The 6,321-nt window shown below is 36.6% G+C and overlaps 1 long non-coding RNA gene across 1 annotated transcript; it reads right to left on the bottom strand.

Moving 5' to 3' along the window:
* Positions 1-318: 318 nt before the first annotated feature.
* LOC126995220 (uncharacterized) lies at positions 319-5,845 on the bottom strand. Its single transcript, XR_007750108.1, has 4 exons — positions 5,484-5,845; positions 2,580-2,678; positions 1,193-1,722; positions 319-981 (listed from the first exon to the last, which is right to left on the bottom strand). It is a non-coding gene; the product is annotated as an uncharacterized LOC126995220 (long non-coding RNA).
* Between the last annotated feature and the right edge of the window lie 476 nt (positions 5,846-6,321).

The raw sequence follows: 6,321 nt of genomic DNA, 5'->3' as shown, positions 1-6,321 counted from the left end.
TATATATATATATATATATATATATATATATATATATATATATATATATATATATATATATATATATATATATATATATATATATATATATATATATATATATATATATATATATATATATATATATATATATATATATATATATATATATATATATATATATATATATATATATATATATATATATATATATATATATATATATATATATATATATATATATATATATATATATATATATATATATATATATATATATATATATATATATATATATATATATATATATATATTGTTGACGCACAGCGCAGCGAAATGTTTCCGGTGAGGCAACAAAGCGGAGTTTCTGGGTCCACGAGAAGGATGACGCCGCGCTAACGTACTGACGTAGCGGGTCTTCTTCGAAGGGTCACGTGCTTGCAAGAAAGTAAGGAACTTCAGTCATGGCTTAATTGCAGGATGTGGGATTGCCCAGAAGCAGCAGAAAAGTAAAGCATTTTTGAAAGTTTCCCGCTCTTTGTTTACTCTGATTACATTCTTGTTGTGCGTTCTATTTTTATATTTAACACGATTTGTAAGTAGCGGATGTGGTAGGGAATGTAGTTAATTTAGAACAGTTAAGGAAAATCACTGAAACACTTAACGGATTATTTGTTTTCTCTTGACTAGCTAACGCCACATTTGATGTTTTAATGTATTTTGAGTAAAAAAGTTACATTATCCTCTGTTATTACTTCTCAATGCACTGTTGTTCTGACATTGCTTAATACGACTCATCATACAATTAGTTATGTGACGTTGAAAAAAGTGTAACCACCCACCGAGCAAGACGATATATTTTGAATGGCACTTACCGCAGCGTTTTGGTGTGGGACAGACGTACCAGTAAACGGTTGAGCCGCTGGACACCTTGACAGTGCGTCCCCACCACGAGCTGGGGACGGGGTTCTTGGAGACGTCCGCCACCGGGATGTGCACATGCTGGGGGGGAGCCAGGTGGAGGATTGAGTGTGAGGATGAGAGAGGGAAGGGAAAAGTGATAAAGTGAAAAAAAGATTGGCACTTGATTGACACTGTCTGACTAACTGAGCACCTGATAGACTGAATGATTTACTAACTGAATGATTGACCAACTAACCGACTAACTGACTAATTGAGAGATTAACGAACTGACTGATTGCCTTTTGCTTACGTGGAAATCGAAGTGACCGAAGTACCACACGTTACGCTGAGGCAAATGAAACTTGAGGGCTGGGTACTCGGAGGAAAAGACGAAGTAGGAGAGGGTTACACTCCCCTCTTCCTTCACCCCTTCCCTTCCATCCCGCGTTCCTTTCTCTTGCATCCCTCCCTGGAGAAGTGCTTTTCCGATCTCGCTTCCTTCCTGTTCCGTTGCCTTTTCTTCCTCTTTCACAGTTTTCAATAGTGTCATTTCTTCCTCTTCCTCCTCTTCCTCTCGGGCTAGTCTTTCTTCTTCGTCTTCCTCTCCATCTTCTTTGAACTGCACAAGTGGGCCAACGTCTACATCCTCTTCTTCTAATACTTTTATTATCCCCGTTTCCTCTTCCTCTTCCTCTTCCTCCTCCTCTCCTGGATCTGCCTCTTTACTTTCCTCCGGCTCATTGTCTTCCTCTTCCTCCATCCAGAAGAGGAGGTAAACTGCCCGTTCGTCTGGGAGAGAGATTTTCTCCACTGACCATCCCGACGTATTGACTAAATGAACTGAAAAGAAGGATGAGTTTGCGTTAGCTTTGGGTGTCGCCAGAGAGAGAGAGAGAGAGAGAGAGAGAGAGAGAGAGAGAGAGAGAGAGAGAGAGAGAGAGAGAGAGAGAGAGAGAGGGGGGGGGGGGGATGGACACTGAAATATTTGGGTTTTATTATTGTGACCCTTTTATCAGGACATCTTTGACTTGAACCATCATAATAAATCAGTGTAAGTTAAAGTTTATTGCCTGGACATTCGATAAGGAGGGTCACTTTTGGCTACACTCGGACTGGATGCCTTCCGTAATGTGTTTGGTGACTCAAAGGACGATCAGTGTCTTGTAAAGTCGGCCACGATTCATCGCCGCCCTCTCAGCGTTGACGTTAAAACAATTCCGTCTCAGCACCAGTGCCAGACTATTCACTGACGCCATTTCACTGTCGCTATTCTTTCAAGATTCAAACTCAACAAAATATGTAGCGTAGAATGCAAAATAAGCATACTTACCAATATAGGAGGTTATTTATTAGTACATTATAAAAATAAAGAGCTTTAAATTTAAGGTCCGTATTACCAGACGTTTTCGGGTATACAAACCCCACAAAGTCTATTAATCGGGTTCACATTATTTTTTTTTCACATTCATAGTGTAGAAGCCTTGTTGAACTATCACCATGCACTTAAAACTACCAATGGAAAGTCCCACAACTACGAAAGTCTAAAAAAAAAAAAAAAAAAAAAAAAATGGGCATAAAAGCACCTAAATGTCTGAGAATATGGGCCTAAAATACGGCACCGAAAGGTCTCTGCGAATGTCTGGTGCTGAAACGACGGCGCTAAATTGATTTATCTCCGTATCTCGGCGGCACCTCACCTGTGCTGGTGGAGGTGCACGGCGTCCCCATCACCACCGTCAGCAGCAGGGCCATCAGGAGCCTTGACGTAGTGTTGTGGGCGTAGTGGAGGGCCATACCTTAGTGACACCAGAAATAACAACAATTATAATACAGATAATAATAGCAATAATGATAATGAGAACAATAATAAAGTACATGGGATGGTGTAGTGGATGTCATACCATAACATCAGTAATAACAATAATGATAGTAGTAATGATAATGTTAATAATAATAATAATAATAATAATAATAATAATAATAATAATAATAATAATAATAATAATAATAATAATAATAAGAGTAAGGGTAATGGCAGCAATAACAATAACTATAACAATTAATGCGGCCGCTGATGCCCATTACCTACATCATTATTTTGATATTAAAGCATAATTAAGGTGCTTATTCACTCCTAATGATGAAAGCACGAACATAAACACTCTCTCTCTCTCCACTGAAGGCTACCGGAAATGCTTTATCTCGTCTGGTTATGTAGTGTTTATCGTCGTCTTGTCAAGAATGTCTTACCTCCTGTTTGATTTTCTTTGTGGGGTGTATATTTAGTGATGTTCAGGGATTATCTACTAAAGTTGTTCGGGCTGTGTACTCCATTTTCTTTATGAAGGATATGTGTGAATCTTTCTGCAGTGTTTCTCTAATTGTTTCGCTAATTTAAACAACTGGCACGTCCACTTTAATATAGTAATTCTATTTTTGACACACATGATCAAAGTCTATAATCCCCTTGCAGTCATGTCAAAAGTGGTATTGGTCGTGGCATCTTATAAGCGTTTTCTATTAAACAGTAAAGGAGGAAGTTTAAAGGCAGTGTCACAAAGAACGGAGAGGAGACGCTTCTTTAAGACGAAATAAAAGAAGTTTGATTTGGTTGAAAAGTTGCTTTGAAGTTTCTGGTCTTGTCCTGGTTGTAACGGTGGATTAATTACGTACAGAAATAAATAGGGCCATCAGTAATATATATATGGGCAGTGGTATGCAGAAGATGTCATATTTTCTAAGGTATGTGTGTGCTTCTAGGTGTAAGTTCTTATTTTATCATTGCTTATCCTCAAGGCAACTCCGGCGTTACATCCCCCCCCCCCCCCCCCACACTCACACACACACACTATAAACACTTGCCTGCGCCATGACGGGCTGGGGCCTAATACCATCCAGGCCCCTCAAGCAAGCCTACTGGCGCTATAGGCATAGACTCAAAACACACACACACACACACACACACACACACACACACACTGATCATCTTCCATTTGATTCGATTTACTTTTCAGTTGACACCTCCCCCCCCCCCCTCTCTCTCTCTCTCTCTCTCTCTCTCTCTCTCTCTCTCTCTATACTCTCTCACATATATCCTCTCCCTCTCTCTCTCTCTCTCTCTCTCTCTCTCTCTCTCTCTCTCTCTCTCTCTCTCTCTCTCTCTCTCTCTCTCTCTCTCTCTCTCTCTCTCTCTCTCTCTCTCTCTCTCTCTCTCTCTCTCTCTCTCTCTCTCTCTCTCTCTCTCTCTCTCTCTCTCTCTCTCTCTCTCTCTCTCTCTCTCTCTTTCTGTCTCCTTTCTCTGTCTCTCTCTCTCTCTCTCTCTCTCTCTCTCTCTCTCTCTCTCTCTCTCTCTCTCTCTCTCTCTCTCTCTCTCTCTCTCTGACCAGCTGATCATCCCCATTCACTACTGATTCACTTATCTTCCACGCAACTTATTTTTCCTCCCGTCCACCACACGTGTGGATATAATATAAAGTGGAGGGGAACGTGGAGGCAAAGTAGGAAGGCTCGTGTGTTTTTATATTTCTCTGTTCCAGTTGGTGAAGGTGTTCTGGAAATGGTTGTAAAGTTTATGAAGTTTTTTAATCCTATGTTTGCAGAATAAAAAGTGGAGGCAAATCAGGCACGTGTGTCCTGGATCTTTTATTCAAGTTAATTAGCTTTTTTTTCTGCAGTCCAGGACAGACCAAGGGCTGAATGAAAAAATAACTGGACGCAAAAATTATTTATACAAAAAGACAAGAGAAGATGCTGCCCCATAAACGTTCAGACTTCGCTCTTGAGGTCAGTTTTAGGTATCATATATCTTTTATGAGAGTAAGATATCAAAGTGATAAATAGATGTTATTGTAAAGTCATACAACTAAAAATTAATGAATCAATTATATAGGCAGTAAGATGAAACTACCAACAGTTAATGGGCCACAGTTTTATCAAAGGTAGATAATATTTTTAGAAACTGATGAAAATATATTTAATTGCTCATAGAGCCACAAATTACTGAAATATATATATATATATATATATATATATATATATATATATATATATATATATATATATATATATATATATATATATATATATATATATATATATATATATATATATATATATATATATATATATATATATATATATATATATATATATATATATATATATATATATATATATATATATATATATATATATATATATATATATATATATATATATATATATATATATATATATATATATATATATATATATATATATATATATATATATATGGCGATAAGTATATATATATATATATATATATATCTCTATCTATATATATATATATATATATATATATATATCCATATAAATATATATATATATATATATATATATATATATATATATATATATATATATATATATATATATATACATATATATATATATATAAATATATATATATATATATATATATATATATTTATATATATATATATATATATATATATATATGTGTGTGTGTGTGTGTGTGTGTTGTGTGTGTTCTAGTCGCCATACGGGTTGACATTGGTGGGTTTAGTTTTTATATATTAGGAAGTAAACTAATAACTCACCTTAATATAGTCTGCATAGTTTCTCAAAACACTGCAGAGGTAACATGGGGCACTGGCGGACACTGCCGGTTTGCTGACGCCCGGGCACAGTTCGAGGCTGGGCAGTAGCTCGCATTCGTGTGTAGACTTATTACAAGATGTCAAACCTCGCATCTAGTTTTCCTCAAATTTTTCACGGTTGTCTTGTAGTCCACTTAGAAATACCTTATACTAGCAGGCAGGGCAAGGCAGGGCAGGCTTGAGTAGGGGGAGAAGATCTCTCTTTGTGCGATTTGAACAGCGACTCCTCCTGCCTATTGCGTCCTCGCCGTCGTTCGTTCTGCTGGCGTGTTAAGGGAGGCGCGGCCGCGGCGGATGTCACTAGATAATAAATGTCAAGGGAGCGGTGTTTGTTCGTATGTTGCTGTTTCTCTGTGCGTTTGTTTACATACGTTATATTGTAAGAGGCTAATAAAAGATGTAGATATCTCAGATGCCCGCAATCTGGTTGTCTTATACAGAAGATATGTGTCAAAAGAGAGTATGTTTAGTTCCTATGCTGTCGTGTGTGTGTGTGTGTGTGTGTGTGTGTTTGTTTAAAGAGGATTGAAATATTCATAATTGTTAACCCTCAGATTTAAAGTAAACACATTTTCCTTTATGGTTTTATTTATATTTTCTCTTTCTCTTATGTTAACATTCAAGAAGTATGCCTGAAGAAGAAGTAGTCAAATTTTTTCTTGCTCTCTCCGAAATATGTCTGCAGATTGTAAAGTTATGACATAATATTATATCTACCGGAAGTTACAAAAACAGGATAAACTTTTAAGTAACTACCTTTGATGTGTTCACGATATTG

Source organism: Eriocheir sinensis, chromosome 1 (assembly GCF_024679095.1).
Source record: "Eriocheir sinensis breed Jianghai 21 chromosome 1, ASM2467909v1, whole genome shotgun sequence".
Lineage (NCBI taxonomy): Eukaryota > Metazoa > Arthropoda > Malacostraca > Decapoda > Varunidae > Eriocheir > Eriocheir sinensis.
This window is presented reverse-complemented; position numbering and strand designations above follow the sequence as displayed.